Genomic DNA, 6,345 nt, shown 5'->3' on the forward strand with positions numbered 1-6,345 from the left:
TCATCTCATAAAGAAGTAATCTTGAATAGCTTTGTATTCAGTTGTTGTTGAGGTACTGTCACCCTTAGAGTGGGATAGGGTCATTCCGTATTGGATACTTTTCCCAACAACAAATTGGCGACTCCGCTGGGGATCGTATCTTGTTGGTTGATTGTGTTTTTGCTATTCATTTCATAGACAAAGGGAGTACCGAATCGAACTGTGTTTGAATCCTCCAAATACAAAGTAGAGGGCAGCTACTCCAGCTCAGTTTATGGGCAAGTTTATGATTTGAAGAGCTGATCCACAAGGACTCTAATAAGCTCTTAGTGATAGCTTTTCATCTTCCTTGTCATCCCTTAGTGTGTCCTTGACTGATAGCTTCTGATTTGAGCAAAAACTGTGAATTTTTGAGCAATCTGTGACCCGGAAACCACCAGAAACGAAAGTTTCGTTCTTCAGTGCAGGCTGTACAAAGGCTGTCTGCATTTCAGCGCAGTTCCCGAAGGGGCTACCTGCGCTGAAGGTCAAACAGACAGTGTTTCACCTGCGCTGGACCAGTGTTGCCTTGTGCTACTGGGGTTTCCTGCTGTTTCTTGCCCTGTTTTCACTCTTGTTTTTGTTGTTTGTTACCAGTCAGTGTGCCTATCTGAAACCAACTTTCCTTGTCACTATTCCGCCTCGGTTGTATAAAGAAACTGTGTTTGTTCTTTGTGTATTTCTTATACATTTACAGTTTCCCATAACGAAAGTGAACTAGTCTTGTTGTGGCCTCTTAGATCTAGACCTGTGATAAAGTGTCGTTTTGATCTTAAGAGTTAGTTTATTTGTTGTTCATAGCTGATTGAGCTTTTGATTTCGACATTTGGTTTGAGTTTATATATTCCTAGTGTCGAAACAAGTAAATCTTAAGGTGTCTTTTGATTTTGGACAAGCTTGTTTACTTTCACTTGAAATTGAATTCAAAATTATACAACAGCTTTCTTTTTGCATTACACCAACATTAAGAAAGAGAAAAGAAATACTTGCATTGTGCATGTGCATTATGACAGTTTGCATGTTGATTTAGGAAAAAATGCATTAGTGTGTGCTCTATGATCTGTGTGAAAAGGTGTTATCTTTCTTTTCCCTCAGTAGTTAAGGTTTTCAAAGTTGAAAGATTGAAAAGCTTGCTTATCATCTTAGACTGCATTTAGGAGTGTTGCTATACATCTCGTGGTGATCCATAAAGGCAAACTGCTAAACAAGATCAACCTTAAAATAAATTGAATTTACATAACAACGCATTGAAACATAACGCAAACATCTAGAGGTCTAAGCTACAGACGTGTTCCGGCGTCGTTAAACGTGATATCTTAGCGTTGAGTGGTTGGGTGATTCCTCCACGGTGAAGCGATAAGTATCAATACGGACTTGTGCTCCCACGTACCGTCGCGTATATATTGGGAGACCCCTATAGGAACAAAGCCTTTATCCAATAGGAAACCGTGTCGGCCGCCCTACTGATCGCAATGCAGTGAACACAGCATTCACGAAGATCGACCACCCGTACCGTAAAACGTATTATGTGGTTTTGCGAAAAGTTTGGCACACCCTCTGCCTAGAACTCCAGAGCAGTTTCTTTTGGCCTTTTTCAAACTCTATAACTGAAAAAGTCCATCCGAGCATTTGTCACTTCGGGCTCGTTAAAACATCGAAGGAGACTAGAGTCATCTTTAGCTTTTTCTCGACTCTTAAAAAGTGAAAAAGCAAGTTGTGTCTAAGCGTTGTTATAAAATTTATTTTAAACGGAACATAATCACCTCCTATTCCCGCGTTGATCTTAAGTTGAGAACATGGAACGCCCCAACCAAGGAACTCCACATGATGGAAATCCTAGTCCATTATCCTCTTGGGGAGAAGTTGGTGCGCCCCACATGGCCACATTGTCGCTTCCAGGACTGACAATTGGCCTGCCTATTTGGCTTTTCTCAACTAATGTAGTTCAGACCACCATGGTTCCTGAACAGTCGAGTCAACAGTTAGATCAGTCTAGAGCGGCCCACCAGCCTTCTACTTCTTATAACTCTTCCTCCAATCCTTCATCTTCGCAAGGTAGAGCCGGCAAAAGCCAAGCTCCCACGGAGAAGAAGGAGAAGAAGAAGAAGGAGCCTAAGGTGACTGGGGGCAAGCAAAAGACATCTGACAAAAACCCACACGCAGCACAGACCGGGCCTAAATCGCCATGTGTCATATGTAGAGGAGACCACTTCCATAGAGATTGTCCCTGTATTCCCCGGATACTAAGGGACTGGTCACCTCGTTTGCACAATTCGGGAGCATCAACCTCTAATAGCCATGTTGATTGCTTACCGTCAACCAGCGAAAGTGAAGGTTCAAGACAAAGAGGGGGAGCAAGATTCCCCTGCAGAACTGTGTGAAGGCGATCACGCCATCCACCGTTGTCCCTTCTTAGACGAAGCGAAGAGAGTTTTGGAAGATCGCCTGGTTTCGCCGTTGAGACTTCCTCCTGGATACAAAAAACTCGTGCCAAGTCCTTCGTTGGTTGAAAATACAGCTGGCCCGCTCAAGTGGTCAGCTGAAGCGTCAGTCATTGAAAATGAACCTACTGAATCCGGACCAGACGAAAGTCTAAAGGTCGATACGGCAGTTGACCCGGTTCTTCCTTCAGAGGTTTCATCCTCAAATGACACCGTCACTGAAGATTCATCTTCAAATGACACCCTCACTGAAGAGAATAAGGATGACACCATCCAGATTCTTTTCATCAACACAGATTCTGATGAGCATCAGGGCAATGCGCCCATTCCTTTATCGCAGGAAGGAACATCGTCAGGATCGTATCCGGCCGTGTATTCGGTCCCTCCACCAAGCAACCTAGTTGTGTCCTTTGATTGGAACCAACTAGGCAGACCCCGATTACCAGCCAGTATACCATTCAGAATCATAGTCCAAATTTATAGAATGGTAATGGCTGGAACTATCATTGATGAAGGGGCATCTGTGAGTATCATTTCCTCTATTGCTTGGAAAGCACTGGGTTCCCCAGAGCTTTTGCCTGAGATAAGAAATCTCTCGGGTTTTGATAAAGGAACCAGTCGACCATTAGGGATCCTCCCCAATGTACCTGTTACATTGAAAGGGAAGACCGTTCAAATGAACGTGATGGTCGTTCAAGGACCCTTGGATTATAACCTACTCCTTGGACGAGACTATATATATTGCATGGGAGCTATAGTCTCCTCACTCTTTAGAGTAATGTGTTTTCCACACGACGGAAGAATGGTCAAGCTCGTAGACCAACTTTCATTTCCGGGATCACGCATCGCAAATAGTAAAATACCAACCCTCAATGGTCTATTCACCCAAGAAATGTCTCCACCCCCAGTCCTCCTTCCTGATGAGTGCGAGTGATTCGGAAAGATGGGACTGGAACCCAGGGGGCATGCATCCTGGTCTGCTTCGGGCAGAGGAAACCCTGGGTATAAGGTAGAATTTCCACGAAAGAATATGACTAGTCCGTACCCCGTCCGAAAAAAGGAAGAGAGGGTTGTTCTAGAATAAGATTCTTTTGTCAAAGTTATGTGTTTGATGATTTCTAGTCATTCACCTTTGTCAAAATAGGTAGGCAATACCAAAGAAAGAGATTCCTTTGCGGCAGCAAATTGTAACCATCTTTGGGTAAAAAGGCAAGCCTCACCCGTTAAAACAAATGTTTTGAAGGATAAGTAGGGGCAGCCTCCAAAGAAAGAGATTCCTTTGCTGCAACAAATTGTAACCATCTTTGAGTAACCTAATGATAGAGATCACCGAAGAAAGAGTTTCATTTGCGGCAGCAAATAAAACCATTTTTTGGATAACCTGAAAAAGGCAAGCCTCACCCATCAAAACAAATGTTTTGAAGGATAAGTAGGGGCAGCCTTGAAATTGTACCTTATACCTGGGGGCATGCAAACCTTTTGGAGTGTAAGCAAAGAGCGGTCATTTATCCGGTTTTTGGATTGATCGTTTCCTAATTTACATAAAGAAAGGATGTGGGGCAAAGGTCAAAATTTGCCAAATTAGGAGCATAGCTTCGTGAGATAAAGCTCCATAAAAAATAGCTATCTCACAAGAGACATTTCTTATCTTATGACTGGTATATCGAGCAGTTTTACCGCGGAATTTATGCTCGTTAAAAAATAGAAAAGCGAGATCCGAGCAGTTTTAGCGTCATAGTTCATGCTCGTTAAAAAATAAACATAAGTTTTTGAGCAATGTTTTGGCGCATTCAAGCTCTTTAAAAAATGAACCCAGTACTGGTAAATAACCATTGTGATCGTAAATTATTAGCCATAAAAAGCCTTGGTTGTGTTTGCACCCGCCACCTCCATTCCATTTGGCCAATCGTTCACCTCCATATGATTGTTTACCTATTTTGAGGAACAGCTGCGAAGAGTGATTTCACCTAGCCATCCTTGTGACACTGCCGTGATTGGAAAATTCCAACCTGTACCTGGAATCAGCTGCTATCCCTGTTTATCACTCGTTCCTCAAAAGACGAGTCTTCTTTGAGCTCTTTTCTCCTGACTCGTAAAATATGAAAAGTTTGCCGAGTTTTGGCCTTCCAGCTCGTTAAAGTGACCGGAAGAGCTATCCCTCCTCTAGATTTTAATCTTTTTGGACCTGAGGGATTATTACACAAAAAGGTCGAGCGCTTGTTTTATTCGGCTCGTTAAAATTATCGAAAACTCATCCCTTCTGTATTGTTTTATACTTTTTCGGACTTAAGGGATTAGATGACGAAAAAGGAATTTTGGAGTTAACTTTCTGTACCTTTTTAGACTCTCTAAAAATGAAAAGGACCGAGTTTTCCTTGTCGTTAGACTCGTTAAAATGACTAAATAGCGACAAACTTGTCTTTAGACGAGAACGAGTTTCCCTATCGCTAGGCTCGTTAAAACATAGCGATGGGCTTGCCCGAAGGGCAGGTTATAGAACAAGCATATGTTATCCTCCTCAAGCTTGACAAAAATAAAGAGGTACTGGTCAGAAATGACTGGGGAAAAATTGGGAGAACCTCAAAGCTTTAATGGTAGCAAGTCGCTCTTGAGCATGACACTTTGTCCTCCGTATCACATCGGGTTGGGTTGTTTCATTCACCGGTCTCATCACCATGGTCCTCGCCAAACCATCCACATTTGGGGTAATGATACCGATCCATCACATCTGTGTCGTTATATGTTCAAGAGATGTTGTTCAGAAAGAGTCAACCGTGTCCCATCCACTGCCATACATTATCCTTCATCCACCCATGATCGCCACCCTGAATCATATTTCACAGATTTTTTTCACCTCCACTAAAATCATTAGCTCTGTTCCGTGTCACTGATGTGGGATTCATTAAGGCCCTCCTTTGACAGATCGCTTCTTGTCGACTTCAGCTCATTATCCAAGAAGTTGATCTAGGAACACCCCCCCCAGTACTTTGAAGCTTGCATGCCTCAATGGCAAGTTTCTCACTTCCGGCGACAGGTATACATCAATGACCTTCGACCAGAAGATTTTGCGTGGTGTTCGACGCCAAGTCCTTTATTCACACCACGTGAATTGTACTGCAGTACCTTGAGGGTCATTGTCATTATTGGTGATTCCTCTCGCGCTTGTTAACGGTTTACATTATTGACCGGTAATCAAGCGATGTCTTTCCATGTTCGACTTCAGCGCAATTCTCACATGGATCGACTTGTACTTGAGTGAAGATCGAACGAGTTTGAAGACCCCGGATCTAGTTTCATCCATCCGGGCTGCGATATATATTCAGGAAATATAAAGACATTTGTTATGTACATCATTGCAGCAGATGATCATCCTACTCAAAGGATGATAATTTCAGCAGAGAATTATCAGTCTACCATCAGACGATCGTCTGTTCTATGTACCAAAATAAATTTATAAAGCTAAGCATGGGAATGCCCGCCTCAGCTAGATCATGAAAGCAGAATGAAAAATAATGTATTGTATTGTATTTTATTACAGGGCACCTCTCAGCGATTGAATGAACTTCGGATCCTCCTGATAAAGCATTTCACCCGATAAACGACCTTATACTTTAGGGGGCAACTGTTATAGACATTTTTGTGCCTAACAGCATGAAGCATGAAATGTCGATAATCTGAGGGATCCAAAGTCCCTAAACATGTTGTTCCTACCCCTAGAGGAACAAGGTCAGCAAACCACAGCACTGAAAATCAGTTCTCCACCTAAAAACACTCAAAACAGGCTATTTCTGGATCATGTCAGCTGCTGCACTGAGCATCTGCGCTGAATGTCAACTGCTCCACTCTGTACCTGCGCTGAATGTCAAATCTAATGAAGGCTACCTGC

This window comes from Pinus tabuliformis, chromosome 7 (genome assembly GCF_031772625.1).
Source record: "Pinus tabuliformis cultivar Carrire ecotype Pingquan chromosome 7, CPIR1, whole genome shotgun sequence".
Taxonomy (NCBI): Eukaryota; Viridiplantae; Streptophyta; class Pinopsida; order Pinales; family Pinaceae; genus Pinus; species Pinus tabuliformis.